The sequence below is a fragment of the Harpia harpyja genome, chromosome 10 (assembly GCF_026419915.1).
Source record: "Harpia harpyja isolate bHarHar1 chromosome 10, bHarHar1 primary haplotype, whole genome shotgun sequence".
NCBI classification, from domain to species: Eukaryota; Metazoa; Chordata; class Aves; order Accipitriformes; family Accipitridae; genus Harpia; species Harpia harpyja.
Window position 1 is genome coordinate 11,767,060 of NC_068949.1, and position 18,993 is coordinate 11,786,052.

Here is an 18,993-nt window from a genome sequence, read left to right on the forward strand (position 1 = left end):
TAGTTGCATAGCTGGTTTTTACTATGTACTTATCAGTTCTCCATAAATCATACCAATTTGCTAAAATAGATCATTAGGTCAAACACTTTCTTAGAAGTAAAACAACTAGTTCTGAGAAATGTTTTCCATTCCTCCTGTTGCTGGCTCAGGAAAGACAATTTATTTTATTGGGTTTTAAGAGGCAGTCAATGTCCATTTCAAGACACATTATCTTTAGTGGAAGAAGGAATAAGATGCTGGGCCAATTTACCACTTGTGGAATGGGAGCTAAAGGAGTGAGGAATACTGACTGTATCAACAGAATAAAGGTTTTAGGAGCCGTGTTGCTGAGTCAGGCCAATGTGTTATACAGCATGCCTGTTGTTCACGTAACCAGCAGTGGTCATTACTGTTCCTCCAGCAATGCTGGCAGTGACCGTAAGCCCCTCTGGGGACCTGGCCATGCCTCTTCTCATCCAAGGACTGTTAGCAGATGCCTAAATGGGGCATTTTCCTTGACTTGTGTCAATGTTTTGTTTCCTATATCTAAATCTGATCAAAAATTGAAGGCAAATAAAAAGGAACCTGACAAGATTACCTTTTAAAATCTCATGTTTTAAAAACTGCTAGTCATATGCAGGATTTGCTTCAGAACCATCAGTGTTGCCATTTGCAACACTGTATTCAACTTACTTAGTTTCTAGTGTAATTTTTTTTTTTCCTGATGGATAGGTAGTACTTTTTGGCTTTGGCAAAACAAAAATATCATTGTGCCCTGGTCCTTCAAGAAGCATCATGTTGCCGATTCCTGAAGTGGCTGTGGAAAGCGAGTAAAACCTGTAATGTTATCTGTGTAACATTAGTTGCAATGTGATATAGTGATGTTATTGCTAGTTCAAAATCTAAATTTGTATGAAAGTTCTCCTTTACTCAGAGAATAGTCTTGGGACACTTTGCAGATTTTTGTCCAAAATTCCAAGATCCTGGAGTGCTGGATGTCACATATTCATTCCAGATAGTATGCTAACCTCCATTGCACTGGACTGAAAATGGCTACCATTTTCTACCAGTGTCTACCTAAGAGATTTAAAGTTGCCCTCCAGAGAAAACAGAACCATAGTAAATAGTCTACTGCATTATCTGTAAACTCATCAATGAAAACAAGATGATTCTTTCTTTTCATTACCACCCTTTCTGTGTTTTGCATGTTTTGCTCCTCCCTAGGGACTGCATGGGAATAACATGTTAACTGTGTAAGTATAAATTAAATGTTTGTCTAAAAGAACTATTAAAATGCAATTCTGGGCAGGATGTGCCTGTCAGCAGGAAGCTTCCTAAATTACTCTGTGTTTTAACGGTGGAATTTTAGAGTAGGAGGGAAGCATAGAATTGCTATTTACCTGTCTGATGTTGCTTTTGACACACATGATGAGCCAGCTTCATTTGACTGTCACCTCCTTAGGAGGCAGAATTCCTCAGCCCACACTTTGCTTAGCATTGACTACTTCTTTATTTACTCTTTGTGCCTTTGCATTTTATCTGGACTGTGCATTTTCAGTTAAGCTCCAGTTAAAGACAGGCTTCTCAGTCATGGCATTGTAGGAGGGCCCACAGAGCCTCCCACACAGTGCCTTCCTCAAAGAGAGATGGGGATGTCTGTTTCTTTGAAGAAGCACTTTTGAAACAAAAGGGATTCCCCTATGCCTCTGACAATTTATTTCCCACCACACATGTACAGAGCCATTGGACTGGTGGGCCTCCTTCCATTTGTCAGATTTTTCAGAATAACCAGATTTCAGCGTCTTCCCCTAGAACCTCTGTGTCTCTTTGGGTTGCCTCTGGGGAATGCCTGAGAGGAGCTGTGGGCAAGACAGTGGATGAAGGAGGGCTTTGACAACTGAGGCTGAAGGAGCCTCATTCAGAGAGCTGGGAGATTCAGGACACTGAAATCTTGGAGAAGGTGTAAACTAAATGAAAACCTTTTCCTGTCACCTTTCCCCCTTCTTTTGTGTCTATTTGGATTTTGGCTTCTCAAGGTCCTCTGTGACCTTTTCGCTTATAATTACATGTGGTCAGCAATCAGAACCAAAAACCAAAAGAGCAAGTCATTAAAATGGGCAGAAAACTTGCAATCAGAATGCCTTGGCATGAGGCTTTTATTTCTGAAAGAACTTCAGCACAGCTTAGAAATCAGCAACCGCAGTTTGGCGCTTTCCTTAGCTACCAGAGCAACTGATAGAATTAGAAACCAGTCAGATTTGCAGGGAAGGAAGAACTGGAGAGTTAAAAAACAAGAACACAATGAAGACCATGTCTGAATAAATTTCCAGTCATCTGTACATAGACCATTTATTGAGAAAGATAAGAAAAACTAAATTTTCATAATCCTGATTACATGCAGAGGATTGACCCAGATGCATGATTTTAGCTGTATTTATTATATTTAAACACAATGTATGCCTTCACATGTGTTTACTGAAAAGAGGAACCACAACCATTCAAATTAAAGGCGTTTTTAAATATTACTGTTTAAAAAAGAAACTATTGGATTCCTGCATACTAAGAAGTATATGACTGTGGTACTCTAGAATTAATTAGGTCTCTTATTTTAGTTTTAGAATCAAGAAGATATTTTCTCATTGCTTGCAGAATGAAATAGCTAAATCCTCTGCTTAGATCTGAAAGTAGTTTTGCCCACAGCAATCAAACTAATATTTTCTTTATAGCTCATTCTCTCTGTAAGCTTTCTGCTGATTTCATTAGGCTTTAGATCAGGTTCCAAGTAACTAATTATATTTATAGTGTGATTTCTTTGCTCAGTACAACTAATTTAGGTAAAGGAGTTGGTGGGAATCGTGAAAGGCTAAGTAGTATTCCTTTGCATTACTTTGTCCAGGTGCAAGATACCAGGAAAACTGTCTGTCTTTGTATTCGTAAGCTCTCAGTATTAAGCTGAGCAGAAACTTTCAGTATTTTGTGAGACCGTGATGATGAACAGTTGATATACTGACTTCTTCCTTTCTATTGACTAGGACTGACGTATTTCTGACAGCAAAAATGGGGGTCGGAAAAAGCTGGCCATTTGAAAGTGGTGATGAGGAATCAAACTTGGGTATGTGAGGATGTCCATGTTTTTTGCTCATGCTCCCTTGCCGCAGGTTTCTTCCTAACATTTCTTAATACCTATTCTCTCCTACAGCTCTACTGTAAAGCCACCACCCTCCCTTTCATCACTTTCCCACCCTTGCCACAAATCCCCTCTCACCTATAACCCACAGGCCTGCCCCTATTTCCCCAACTCAGATCTGCTGCTCCACTCACATTCATCTTTGAAAGGGCCAGTGCTGCATCATTGCTTTTGTTATTGCCTTCCTAAATGCTGCCATAGGCAGCTGAATAGTGCTTCTCTCAGCTGGCCCTATCCACAAAAATAAAAGACCCTTCAGCTTTGCTTTCTGGGGATTTAAAAAGCTTGGACAAAAGTAGGTTTGTTTAGCAGCTTTACTTTGCTAAAGGTTATGAAGGTTCTGTTCCTGCATCACTAGCACTGATTCCTTTCTCTTTTTCTAAACTGGGTCTCTTATCCTAACTCCACAGCTGTGTTTCTCTGTCTGGACAGAAAATTATTCCCTTCCTTGCCCATACAAATTGCCTTTTTTTCGAAATCCAATGAACATCACCTACCCTGAGTGCTCAGTCAGAAATTTTTGTTTTGTTTTTCCTCTCTCAGATTGAAATGCGAAGAAATAGGCCCATTTCAAACTGACTTGCTGACAAGAGGTCTGGTATTTGACACAACCCTGTAGGCTACAAGGCTATGTCAGGTCTTTAAAAGCTAGACCTTGATTTTAACAGAGGATTCTAGTGGAAGCCAGCAGTTCTTTGGAGGCCTGAGCCATAACATCACACTCAGTGATCTAAAGTTTACTTGAGGACCTCGAGTTACCTTCTTTTTTTCTGGTATGTTTCCATTCCTGAGAAAAGCAAGAGCTGCAAGACTTACTTATAATATACTCATTCAATTAATCAAGTGAGAGTGAATCAAACCTTTCTAGGCAATTTTGTTTGAAGTGTCTGCACTCTTCTCTGCATCGCATGAGGTGCCAACACCAGTGGGAGTTTGCCTGAGGTAAGAGCTGTGGGTTTGGATGTATTCTTCCATTTTTATTAGGTCTTACACTCACAGGAATTTTGTGCTTTTTAATCTTGTAACTGCACAAAACTTATCAGAGTATGGAGGAAGATAACTTAGTAATTTGCTTTAATTATTCTCATAACTGTTGACATTATGTTATATGAGCTAGTCACACTTAAAAAATTCCAAACCCACTTTTACAGCAAGAAGGTGTTTAACTGAAATCCTTGTGCCATAGATCTAACCAGTACAAAAACAGTAGGTCAGCTGAGCTACTAAGATGCATCAATATTCAGACCTCCTTCCCAGTTGATCCGAGTTGGTCATTAATTTCATGGTATCCATTTTAGCATTTTAATCTCCTTTTCTCTCTCCCTTTATTATCTGGATGCTTTCCCTTAAAATACTTTATATGGAATGACTTCTAGCAGAAAGCAAGTTGTCCAAAAAAAATTCCAGCTAAACACATTAAGTATTTTTTGCTCTTAATATTCAGAGTATAGCTGCAGAATTGAGTATTATTTATTTGGAGCACACTAGTACTGAGATTTCCTTTGCTGGTAAGCATGTCCACATAATACAAGGCAGTCTTACACCCCTTATAATCTTTCAAGACAAGAAAAGGGATTGAAAGTGGAACCAGGAAATGAAGAGGCAAACAGACTTTGGAAAGGTCTCATGGCAAGTACTATGCAATGCACTACATTTTTAAATACAATTAATTAAGCAATTAAGCAGGACTTGTACACTACTTCACATACTCAAAGTAAGATCCTCTGCTGTCTGCTATCTTGGTATTGGAGTCTACCAAAATTCTCTGGGTAAATAACTTGTTCGTTATAAAAAAGAATAATGCCTCAAAATTGTAAGTTGAATCTTTCAGTTAGGGGGGTGGAGGGAGTGGGAGATGGATGTCCAAGGCAGGCATGGGACAACATAAGCAAATCCCATCTGACTTTTCACTAGAACAGGAAATCAAAGTAGATAAATACAACTAGCTCTCTTTCAATGTCAAATATGGCAGTAAAAAGCCAGTTCAGTGTTTGATTTCCTTGCTGCCAGTTAAAAATGCAATATAGAATTATTGACAAATATGAGTTCCAAATTTTCAGATGAACAGGTTTCATTACTGACTTAAAGCTGAAAAGAAAGCTGCTGTCTGCAGCAGTAGAGGCACATTCTCTGGTTTTCCAGGGCGAAACCATCTTACGTTTGCAGATTTAGGCTGTGAATACTAACCCCCATCTATCTCCTTGTCCACCTGCAAAGCGACAGTAGCGTAATTAGGGTAAAAATGAACAGACCAAGGGTATTCCATGTGCCTGACACCCTGCTTCTCAGATCATAGCAAGTTTTTAAATAAATTGGGCTAATTTTTTCCAACTGCAGTGAGGAGTAATGGGTTTTTTTCACTACAGAGGCCATCATCTTTCGGGAAAGGCCCTTGTGCAGAGTTTATGTTAATCCATGCTTTTAAAAGAATGAGACAACTTGCAGTAGAAGAAAACAAAACATTCATATCAGTTACAGACACTGGAATACTTTTGATGGATCTAATATTTAGCCTTTGGCTGGAAGGCAATTTTAAAAGAGCCAACTAGTTAAACTTGAGATACTTCTATTTCCTCATAAGATTTACTTCTCTTCCTTAATCTGTAACTCTCCATAGTGAGTTTCTCTAACCATCAATATGACAGTACAGCAATATTGCCTCATCAGTCATGATTTACTTAATGTTTTCTGAATTTAGTAATATTTGATTAAAATTTAATGTGAACATATCATATCATGCCACATATATTATTGCATCCATTAATCAGGTAACCATAATAATGAAATGTCGGAAGATTGGATGAAAAAGGAGCTGAAGTCTTTGATATATGTTTGGCATGGTTTTGTGAGTGATTAACGAAAAGATATCCAGTCAATTGTGTAAAGCTTCATTAATATACATTTGCAATCATCTATGTACTGTATCATCAGATATTTTTAACCTTAGTTAAACTTGATTTTTTAATTTACTGAATGACACTAAATATTAATAATCCTGAAAAATATATAGTATTCTATTAACTCTCATAATGCCAGAATGATTCATAATGTGTCTTAATGCTTTTGTAACAAAATACATACTAAAAATATTGTCAGAGTTAATGGATTCGGTTTGTTATAGGTGGAATAACAAATGCTTTATGCACGCCTCTATAAACCTCAAATTACACAATTGTATTAAAATAAATGTAAGTCAGTATTTCCATCTACTTTTTTAGTATGCAAAGGTAATGTATGACCTAATCTAGCAAAGCATTTACTCCAGTTTGGCAGAGGAGGTATTGAAGACAGTAAGACTTGAGTTCATACTTGTAAGTATTTCATTAAACAAATAAAGATTTTCCAGATTTAAAAAAACCCTTTAAATCCTTAGGCTTCAGCTCATGAAGGAAGATAAGGACATGTTCTCCAGGTAAGTTTTGAGAGATGTGTCATTGTTTTCCTGATATTTGTGGCAAGAAGCAGCTAAGGCACTGATCCTACAGCCTGGATCTGTGTAGGAAATTCTTTATTGTGTGATGGATCTCAGTGGAGCTGTTTGTAGTGGCAGGAGTACACACGTGGATCTTCAGCTGTGTGTGTTCTTGCACTCAGAGCTGGACGCAAAACAGGTCAGGAGGCACGTGCTTCATTTGTAACATGCTCAATGTTCCCAATGACTTGCAGTACATCTCACTCATTGTAGATAACGTGAAGCGCACTTACAGTGTGTTCTGGAGTCCCATATTGAAAAGCTGCAGCTGTTATATGTCTGTTATTTGCATCATATCTTCTCACTTTTTGTGAGAATTTAATTTATTTGGTTTTCATATATTGATTACTGTAAATCATGGAGAACAGTATAATTTTTTTTGCTGCAGCTGCAGATAGATAAGTACATTTTTACACTACAACAACTTCTAAAAACAGATCTCTTCAAAATAATTTCAGAACAGAGGTGCCATCACAATGGCTTGTGTTTTTGAAGTGTATTTGGTTGGAAGCTGTACACTGATCTCTAAACTGAAATATCACCACTTTGGAAGGCTGCTTGGAGATCATTGTTGTGTAGTGTTAATCTGTATAAGCACTGTGCAGTGTATCAGCATCCAGTCTATATTTTTATCCCACAATGTCTTGTCTTCAGCTGATTCAAGGTCAATTTCTTCAGTAGTGTCTAGTGGGCAAAAGCTGATAGCAGTCATAAGCTACTTGGATAACAGCTTAGTTCTGAGCAAGGTGGATGAGCATATGCATCAATCTACTGATAAAGGGCATTAAAAACAGTCAGGCCAGGATCTATGAATCTTCTAAACTAAATTCAGCCAAAATAAGCCCATGCAGCTCCAACTGGCACCTATACCGTTAAGAAAGGCGAAACTATGGATTGAAGAAAAAGTGGTGAGGCTGGTTACCACTGATTTGGTATGAATGTATTTGTAAACAATCTCACTGAACACTACCCTCTTTTTCCCTCTAGTCTGCTTACTTGGAGATTGACACAAACATAAGTAAAATAATTATTATTCTACCTATAAAAAAAAGATCCACCTGTGCCAAAAATATTTTTAATACATTCTTTACGTAAAAAAAAAAAAAGAGTTGTGAATGCACAAGCTCTGTATAGTGTTGCACCACTTATTTCGCACCACTTAGTTCACATGCTACCTTTACCACCAATAGGTCTCAGCATGTGTCTTTGAGTGTGCAGGCTGGTGATGAAGAAAAACACATTGTGTACTTTCTTTACGTAGCTGTGAGGAAGAATTAAGAAGACACAGGGTGCAGAATTTTTTCCTGGGCTTAGGTGGACTTATGAAAATAAATTTGCTTCTGAGCTCCTGTCAGTTAGACTAGCCATAACTCATTTTCTGTGGCTGTTAATCCTGCCTGTGAGGGGGTAGGGATAGTAATTTTCTTTGTAGCTGAAGGCAGGAACAGCATCATAACAAATAATGACTTTAGGATAAGCCTAAATGGATGAACTGCAATTGCAGTTGTCCTTCAAAATTAAGAACGAGAGGACAAAAAATGCAGAAAATATGATCTAAACTAATATTACGTTCAGCTTTTTTGAGTGCTTTTTAGCCTAGGACCTGTAAAGGCTTGCAAATGCTAAGGCAATGGATGTTGAAACATCTGTGTTAAGCAGTTATTTATTCACATTTTTACAGGTGGGGAAATCAGAGGCACTGGATACAAGTGTCCCTTGTACAGCTAGCAGGAACAGAACAGTGGGTTGTACCCCAGACACCTGTGCTTTGACTTTTAGACAATGCAATTCATCACTATAATAGCAAATAGCATCTAACATGCATTTCCAATCTTTTCTGTAAAGCAAGCTCTTTTCCTTCACATTCACAGTTTTGGGATAGGAGAAAACCCATCAGAGATTTGGTGACTTTCAACAGTGTTTCATCTTTTCATCTTTAATTATAGCTGGACAAATGATGTCAAGTGTAGGCATGGAAAGCCATGGATAGGAACTGCTAAGAGTCTATAGGAAGATCCTATTTTGGTCATTTTTTTTTATGGAAGGGATGAGGAGAAGGTGTCTTTGGGAATGTGGCAATTGCTGCAAAGCACTTAAAGTTATTTCCTCCTAGTAGCATCTGTTTTTCAGGAGAGACAAATGCTGAGATTTTGCTACAGCGTGGAGCTCTAGCATGTCAATGAGGTAGAAGGAGTCCAAATAAATTAACTGTTGTCAGACTCTGATTCCAGTGACTGGGATTTTAAGTGGTTGGGAAAAAATGGTCTCATGTATTTGGAAAATTGTAGCATGTTTTGGCAAGAAGGAAAGTGAGCAGATCAGAGCCTGTTTGTCATGTCATTGAAGTGTTTGGGAACTTGCCTTCTGCTGAGATGGAAGGGAACCTTCTGCAAAATTAAAAGTGTTTGTTACATCTGTCTAAAATGTGTATCCCTTTTCTTGATGTAAGAAGCTTTGCATGGCTTCAGTCTGCTCTTCTGGGCTAGGGAGGTCTGCCTTTTAGCAGTCAAAGGGGATTTCTTTCAGGGATGAACTCTGACAGTTCCTTGGTTTTATGTTGCTGGGTTATGTAAACATTGGTGCAGGGTTTAAGGAAAAAGAGCAACATGAATTTGCTAGTGTTAATGTTCTTGTCCTTTCTCTCTGGAGCAGTCTCTGGTATGATGAATGAAGTGTTGCAAATACTCTTAGTTATTCCTTAATATTATGGATGCAAAAAAGGGAGGGGGGAGATTGTTGATGGCAGACTGCAGCTTGCAAGTTAAGAGTGATTTGCTCATGTTCATATTTCTACATTTTTATATTCAGATCCAATGTCCCCCTGGTGGGCCTCTGAGAATGATGGGGAAATGCCTCTTACACTAAGCTTTGGATATGAAGATGAACTTTATTCTGTTCTCTTCCCTTCCATTTCTATAGACTTGTACATTACAGTTTTCAGCATGGTATTTGAGAACCTAATGGTGCTTTAAGGTTTGTTCTCCTCACCCTTGCAACTAACTGGGAGAGGAACTGCATGCAGCATAGGTTCTTGTGTACAACATAGGTAGGGCTTTAGATGGGTGCTGTAGGGCTTTAGTTTGTTTATTTGGAAATGAGGGTGTTGCTGTGTGTAAATCAGGGAGACCAAAGTGACCAAAAGTTACTTAGCAGAGGGTGATTTAGTTGGAATACCTTGTAGATAACAATTCCTGCCTTACAGAGAACAGGCCATTGAGAAATTTCTGTCTCTTCTGTACAAACACACAGCCACTCAGTAGAGGTCCCTTTGTGCAGCACTGAGCTGAGTTACAGTACCTGAAATTTCAAATGACAAAGGAATCCTGCTGTCAGACTCTCTCTGCTGAGCTGCTGATACAAAGGACTGTGGGAGGCGAGTAGGAACACCAAAACATCTTCAGTTGTTATCAGATAGCTGTTCACAGAAAGGTCTTCCCAGAGTTTGTGGCATAGAAAGCACAACCCACACATCATTGTTATTCATTCGTTCAGTTTAAGAGGCTTGTTTTTTACAGATGTGCTCTTCCTGTTTGGCATCTGTAACTGAGGATTGTTGTTAGTTGAAGAAAAGTGTCATCCAACTATGAATTGAGATTTTCAGCTGATTCATGAACACCTTTGCTAACTACAGCATAAAAAGTAATATGGCTGAGTGTGAAATGTAGGTTAAGCTGTATTTCTACCCCAATATATTATACTACTATGGAAGGGTGAAAAAGAAATCTTAATTAACAGTTACACAAAAATTTCCTGCCCATTTTTATCTCAAATAAAATTAGTAAAGCAATTAGAAGACAGAGGTAATTGCTGTGTATTAGCCTCTCTTATTCATATGGAGCCTATATAGAGAGAGATGTATATATATGGATTTTAAAATAATTAACTAACATTGCTGTACAAAGCAAGTAAAGTAAGCAATCAGTATGTTTTAGTAAGGCTTTCATGTCAGAAGATTGGCCAGACATGCTAAGAAAGGGCAGTAAAACTTGGGAGAAAGGGAGGAAATTAATTATCTCAGAATAATGGGACAAGAGCCATTCACGTGTATATAGCAGATAATTTGTGGAGCTTACATTAATGTGAATCTGGAAAGTTTTGATATCTAAGTTAATGCTACAGCCAAGTAGCATGATCACAAATAAGCAGCTGTTTACTTTTGTTCCAGGGAATAATGATCAGATATGATTTATTTCTGCCCAAGTTTTCTTCAGCATATATGTATCATCTCATTTCTAGCTTTAGTAAAAGCATCCAATTTTTTTAAAAAAGTAATAACTAAAAAAGTAATTTTAAAATAAAAAAATAAAAAGTAAAAAATAAAAAGTAATTTTAAAATAGTTCTTTATACCAAATTGTAACTGTGAAAACAGTTCTGAATTGTCAGGTCTGATTTGACAAAGCAGCTTCCTTTTGGCAGATGGATTAAATGTGCTCTCTGACAGTCCCAGTCACATCTGTATCTGGTTGGGTACTCCATCTCTAGGAATTCACACTCTTCTGAAACAACATTAGGCATGAATCTGGCTACTCTTCAGAAGGCTATCCTTGCTTAGGCTTCCTTAGATCACAGTGACTTTTTAAATGGTAAGGATATCTTTTTAATCCATAGAAGTTCTCCTAAAAATTGATAAGCACACAGAAAGTGCTCATAATTAAAACAAAAAGGCTAAATAACAGCATTTGCCAATACAACAAACTCTGAGTACAGTTTTGCAGCAGAGTGAGAACCCAACATATATCCTTTGAAAATCAGTTTACTAAATTAAGTGTAAAGTAATTATTCTGCATTATTTAATTGACTTTTCATTCTCAAGTTTTTATTTTGTTTTTGCAAGATTCTTTTTATACCTAATATCAAAGATCTAATTTCCTGTACCTGAGCATTGTCAACACATTGGAGAGAAACATCCAAATGGGAATCAAATTTATTCGCTCTGTAAATTACTGCTGTATTTAATGTTGAGTGTTCTGGTATTCTTGGAAATCTTCCTTTTCAGTGAAGTTATCACAAAGAACGCAGCAAATCAGTTTTAGTGGTATTGATCTGATATGTGTTCAGTTGGAAAGAATGAGTGGAAGAGGGAAGAGACATCTGGACGGTGTTACTTCTGCAAAGAAAATATATACACTCCATCATATGGTAGAATGAAGCACCAGAGTGACTCTTCTGATGCTGTGCAAATTGTGGCCGTTCCTCAGCACATCCAATTTCTGTTCTGAGACTTGATTTTTAAGATCTCTTCACTACTAAATCCAGACATATCACACAAGTTGCTCTCCTTCAAGACTCTGAAGATGACTTGGCTCAGGCTGAGATTTATAGGGGCAGAGGCTGTAATCTTCCTGGCAGCTGCCCCCAGCTAATGACCTCCTGTCCATCCTGGGGAGGAAGGGCACTGGTAGTGTGCCCTTAGTTCCAGTCAGTCCTCCCGTTACCCAGTGTGGGGTATAGCTGCTATGCTTCCTTCCCAGATGTCTACAGTATGTGTCTGGGTCTTATCCCAGTGTAGTGTAAGGTAACAGTCCAGGTGTGCTCTCATGCCTTCAGCCTGCAAGCCAGGATGGCCGTGGGACTCATTACCCTCAGAACAAAACATGAGAACTCTTTTTGCCTTAGCTTTTCTCACAAGGACTTTCCCAAATGTGCAGAGCAACAGGGAGCCCCAAAGCAACCTGTCTCCTCATCCCATTCCAAAGTCACCACCTTAAAGGATCATCTCATAATGGGGACTGATTGCCTGTTTGATTTTGGTGAGCCTCAGTTTCACACTAAACCACGCAGATGCCTCAGGGCCACCATAGTAGCACTTGTGACTGAGGGTATTAGTGCATACATGGATGCCGGCACAGTATCTGTTCTGTAGTTAAATACCTTAAATAACCCTTGGAAATTATTCTGGCTGTATTCAAAAGTGGTAGCCTAGCAACTGATTTTTTTCCTTTTTTCTATTTTTTTTTTTTTTTTAACCAGTGAAGGAAGTGAGTTCTAATCCTCTTGAGGGTGCTGTTTATTAAAATTTCCACCATGGAAGTTACAGACTATCTTCCTCTTTCCTGAAACAATTCTGAACTAGTTGCAACAGAAATATTTCATTTGGTTGAGATGTTAGAAGTAGATGTTAGAGATAGAAAACAAAGCAAGCTTTCTTTTTTCCAGAAAACTAGAAATATGTAAGCATGAGGTTTGTTAGCGCATGTATTATATAATGGCTTTATATAATGAGATTAGATGGGAGAGGATATAGGCAGTTTTAGTGCTCTATATAATGGGTCAAGAACCAATAATGAGAATTAGGGTGCCTTGTAAATGTGTTGCAGTCACATTATCAACATTAGCAGTGTGGTGACAAGGAGTTGATTTTCTTCAGCCCATTCTGGACTGCCCTTTCCTGTGATCAGTGAGGGCTGCACTCCATGGAAAGTGATCTGCTTGTAGCCCATGTTACTGGAGCAGAGGAACTAGATGAAGGTTAATTGGCATTTTAAATTTGACCATTTTAGAAGCTCATCTTAGAAAATGGCAATTATACAGTTTTCTTTTTTTTTCCTGCTGAAGATGTATGTTCTGTCTTGCTCTGTTAATATAAAATGTCTTGTTAACATAAAGCATCTCTGCACAGTGTAGGCATTCAAGTCTCAGTCCATTAAAGGACTTAATCCTGATCATAGTATCCTTGACTTCAAAAATGCTTCTGGCTTCAGGGGGAGTACACAAAAAACTACAATTAAATCCGAGTCTTTGTTTTTTACAGAGTGCTGCACTCTGAGAGGCTTCCTGTGCAGACAAATATGTACTTGGCTATGTATCCTGAAATTTGTCATTTCACACCTGAATTGATGATACTGTGTCATTTTCACTATATGTGCAAGGTATTTAGAACTGTATTCTGTTAATTTTTCCTTTAATGTCTGAGACATGGAAGCCAATTAGAAGTTCTTGTATATTTTTTGCATACGTTTCAGACTTCGGTGATCCTGGAATGTCACAATTTCATCAGTTAATCACTGTTTTTAATATCCACCTTCTTTTCTATAGTGTTTTGGTGGTGTTTCCTATTGACAATATTATCCATCTACGTTCAGTTTACTCACCATATTGTAACTGTGCTTCCTCGCCCCTGCATTGTACCCATTGGCAATAGGTTATTCAGAGACTGCTTTAGGGAAGGAGATGCCAGAAAAAAGTAGTGAGAGAAAGACGTAGTGACAATAGAAATTCAAATACTCAGTTGTCCCTGTTGACCACTTTAAGTGGAGACAATTACATTAATCATATCTACAGTAAATATGCTAAATATCAGTAGTAGGTTAATTTTATAAAATTGTAACGACTATCTGTTGATAGCTGAGCCATGTCCAAATGTATAGTAATAACCTTATTACTCTGAGAGCTTCTGTCGTATCTAATGTGCCCCTTTTTCCTCCACAACACCAGCAATATGCATCCAGCGTGTCAACCCAGACAGGTTTTGGATAATCCTGTCAGCAAAGGTAAAATAGGAGTAGCTATGGCCCTGAAATAAATGCGCAGATGCACACAGATACGCAGCTGTAACACAGGACATGGTAGCACAGACAGCCTACTAGCCATTGCTCTCTGGATGGTAGCAGACCCTGTCCAGCCCCAGATATACTCACACCTGTGGCAGGTCAAGGCACAAATTCAGTGTTTCATTGTGGGGGCTTGAGAGTTTCTGGCTGGTAGGTGAGGAGGGGCACTACAAGGTTCCTGGAGAGTTTCTCCCAGCTCTTGCTGAAATGTTTAGTTGTGACACCACACTTGCATGTGTGAGCCATAAACATATAGGGTGTAAAGTATTGAAGGCTCTGGCCCTGCTCTGGCAAAATACCTTTGATAGTCTCACTGTATCTCATGCTCTGAGCCCAAGACCTCGTAATGATCTCATGTCTCAAACTCACCACCTGAAGGTCGGTAGTTCATAGTGCATGAATTCCTAGAGCTGTCCCATCTTGTAGCTCAGGCTATAGAACAGGAAAGACAGCATGGCATGATGCTATGACTGAGGCCAGCTGGGCACAGTATCCAAAGAAACTGCGTGAGGGAATACACTTCCCAGCTCCAGCTGAGCAGAGTGGTCCCTTTTATCGTGTGACCTGACAAATGACCTGCTGCAGGTCAGAGCAGAAGACACATGAAGGGTCTGCATTAGCTGGTGCTTAACTTTAAGTGCTTATGTAGTTACTAATGTTGCTATGAATACTCCAAAATAGTGTTGAAGCTCCTTGGTGTTTCAAGCCCACACTGCTTCACCCCTTGCAAGCCCATGCCCAGGGAAAACATTTTCTAAATCCTCCCATGTCCAAATTCTAGATTTAAGTGGAATGAATTACAAAATTGCATGCAAAAGTTTTCCAGGATTAAAATGTTTTTTTTACAATTGTCGTGGTTTAACCCCAGCCAGCAACTAAACACCACGCAGCCGCTCGCTCACTCCCCCCCACTCAGTGGGATGGGGGAGAAAATCGGGAAAAGAAGCAAAACCCGTGGGTTGAGATAAGAACGGTTTAATAGAACAGAAAAGAAGAAACTAATAATGATAATGATAACACTAATAAAATGACAACAGCAATAATGAAAGGATTGGAATGTACAAATGATACACAGTGCAATTGCTCACCACCCGCCGACCGACACCCAGCCAGTCCCCGAGCGGTGAATCCCTGCCCCCCCCCCACTTCCCCGTTCCTAAACTGGATGGGACGTCACATGGTATGGAATACACCGTTGGCCAGTTTGGGTCAGGTGCCCTGGCTGTGTCCTGTGCCAACTTCTTGTGCCCCTCCAGCTTTCTCACTGGCTGGGCATGAGAAGCTGAAAAATCCTTGACATTAGTCTAAACACTACTGAGCAACAACTGAAAACATCAGTGTTATCAACATTCTTCACATACTGAACTCAAAACATAGCACTGTACCAGCTACTAGGAAGACAGTTAACTCTATCCCAGCTGAAACCAGGACACAATGAAACCTTAAAATTATTATAAAGTGACTATTATAAACTAACAAATTATTTTAAACTAGTTTGCAACATGAGAAATCCACAAGTAACGCATTGGCTCATGCTTCAGAATCAGAAAATGAATTGAGGATCATGGTTTCCAACAGGCTTTGCTGTTCAAGAGCTCAAGGGACCACATTCTCTTTGTAATGAGAAGAAGCTGGTATAAGGCACCATCACTTGAAAAGCAGGGCAAAAGCCATTCATTGAACCATCCACCAGTAAGCAGGACAAGGATGCTGGCTGTGTGTCACCAAGAGGGAAGAAGAGAAATACATCCTCTCTCCTTTGGCAATGGTTCATGCTAGTTACCTGGAACAGGCATTTCCATTTGAACATCTCCATAACCACATGCTAGATGAGAGCACAAGATTAAAGTAGAAATTGCATTCTGCCATGTCAAGAGCAAATCTGTCACCTGCATGGCTTGTCTTCATGATACAAGCATAAGTAAAATTTTGTAAATGCTTTTCATTTTAATAATTAGAAGTTTATCTAAGTGAAGGAAGGCATTTTAAATAATGATTTTGCTTTTTAAAGCTGGGAAGGGGAAGAGAAGAATACAGCAAAGGCCAAATCAATGGAATTTTTGTGTGAGAGGCATGAAGGATTTGATGGTCCAGCCTTATCAATGTTCTAAAACATGAGGCAGGTATTTGTATTAGAAGCAAACAGCATCAGCTCAGTATAGGACAAGTCATATTTAAAAGGGAGGTAATATAATGTAAATGTGACAGAGAACCACATACTCCTCTAAAATATTTGAACTTTAGAAGAATCCATTAAGCTGTACTACAAACAGTTACAGAGCAAAGTGAACCCCATTACTGAAAAGTATTCTTTGCTGTCTACCCCTGTAATGACACAAGTCAGCCTTGGATTTATGATATAAATACCGCTTAAGAAAGATTTTAAAACCATGTGCAATTTAAGAAAAATATTTCATGTAAAACCACACACTGAATTAAAAAAGGAAAGGATTTCATCCTTGAAGAGGCTGTGAAGAACAGAAAACTTCACAAATTCTTGTGTTTAACATTACTTTTTAATATCCTTGCATTAAAAATGAATGATTACTTTTTAATATTACTTGTAACCAACTATCCCCTACCGTATAGATTCATTTCTTGTATGATTTTATTATATGCTCAATAATAGTACCTGTAAGCTCAGATTTCTTTTGAATATAAATGATTGGAAACAATATCTACCCTAAAGCATCTTTAATGTCATTATAGATGGGTAGGAGTAAATTAAGCGGTATTTAGCCACCAAAGTCTTTAATTTCATTGCATTTGAGTAGGAGTTAGACATTATGAGGTCCAATTAAAAAAGTCACTAATGTTTTTACATCTGAGTAGGAGTAAATTAAACAAAATCACTCCTGAGCTGCTAATATAATTTTAATTGAATGTCATTCAGTTTCTAACTGCTGTTACAACACAGTAGATAATGAGTCAAGCTCAACAAATCAACTGAGCTCCAGGTACCATGGCTACTAGGGGTGAAGGTAGAGTTTAGGGATGGAGAGGGAAAATGTTGGAAGTTAGGAGGCTGACAGGAATGATAGCAGACCTGACATCTCTGGGTTGATGAGACCTATGTTCATCTAAAAATATCACCCTAACAAGAGCTAATCTAGCAAGGCTGCAAGCCAGGTCATTATTTCTAGTGTTCAGAGATAAAAAAAAAGAAAAAAAAGCATTTATCCAGAAGATGCGATTTACAGAGTGAATGCTAGAAAGGCTAATTCCATTTATTCACACCTCATGAATAATTCATTGTTTGATTTAATGTTAATCTTGATGATGAGACAATGGTGAAACAATACTAGACAATACATAGACTTAAATATATGAAAAATAAAAAATCATATCCTATCACAAGCATTATTATTTTTTGATCTATAACAGATAATATTGCATTTTCCTCATACCTGGAAATCTTTTCACTTTGGTAAATAGCAGGTTTAAGACAAGCTGTGGCACTTCGTACAGAGACTGTTAAAGAGACTAGAGTGAAAAATACCCTTCACTGAAACTCAAATTACTATAAAACAGTAGATATTTTCCCTTAACAGCAGCTCAACCCATTACAGAATGCTAGGCTTCCATCAGGAGAAACTGCAGGGTTTTAAACCTGTTATTAATTTGTGAGCATCAGATCTATTCTGATGTTACCTGACTGCTAAGAGCAAATATTCCTTTAAAATATGCATTTAATATAAGACCCAAGAGACCAGGGTCTTCTGACTGAAGCTCAACACCTTGTTCCAAACTCAAGCTAGGTGTTGGCTTGGTTTATATTCACACACTTTCATTTGGCCTATGTGATCAAATGTTCCTGTCTCTTTGCAGAAAATGGTGAGGGCAAAGATGTCATTACAGTCTATATGTATGCATGTATCTGGGGCTGCTTCTTGCTCATATTAGGTGTTCAGAAAGTCCCATCAACTATCTCTTGGCTGTGTAATCAAAATCATATAGGGGGAAATTCGCAGTTCTGACTGTTTCTTTCTTATATATGGGACAACTGAAGGAAGTCCACTTTAGCAGATACCATAGACCTGCCTTTCCTCTTACCTCTCTGCAAGACTGAGGCCCCTTCGAAGTGTCTGAGACATAGTTCTTGTTCTTCCTCCATGGGCAGGGAGAAAGTCAGTGCTGCTGGACAGAGGAAGCAACTGCAGAACTGCAAAATGTCTTTCCAGGGGCTTGAGGATACCCTGTTATAAAAGGATGGGTTGCATCTAGCCACAGCAGCCCCCTCTTCCTCAGGGCTTCTCCTGCAGCCCCTGTCTGCAGATAACAGGATGTACCAAGGCAGCACAGTGGCTAGAACAGTCACAGGAGAGATGTCTTGTGACTTTCCAGGATGAATTCCCCCCCCGTTCTCCATCCTAAAGGTTAGTTACTTAGCCCAGGCACTGCTAGGCAGATTTGCAGTAAATTCCAACAATGTGCTTTTGGCCATAGATCATACCCCAATTTTTGCAGTGAGCTGTCTGTGTTGCTATTCTGGTAATGAAAACATTGTGCTGGAACTGATCCTGTGCCAATGGATGATTCTGAAAATTGCCCAGGCTCTGAGAGCAGCATGGGTCTGTGGAGGTAACTGCAGAATTTCAGTTGTAGAATAGGAAAGTTACAATTCCCTCTTGGCAGAAAGGACAGAATTTCCCACCGCCAAGGACACTGTCTTTTCCACTGCTTCAAATATGATGCTTTGAAAAAAATGACTATTGTCAAACTCTGCTTCTTCCCAAGTATTTATCTTATTTAATTGTGAGATTCTCCATTGACCCTTTCAATTATAACCTGCTATGTGTCAGTC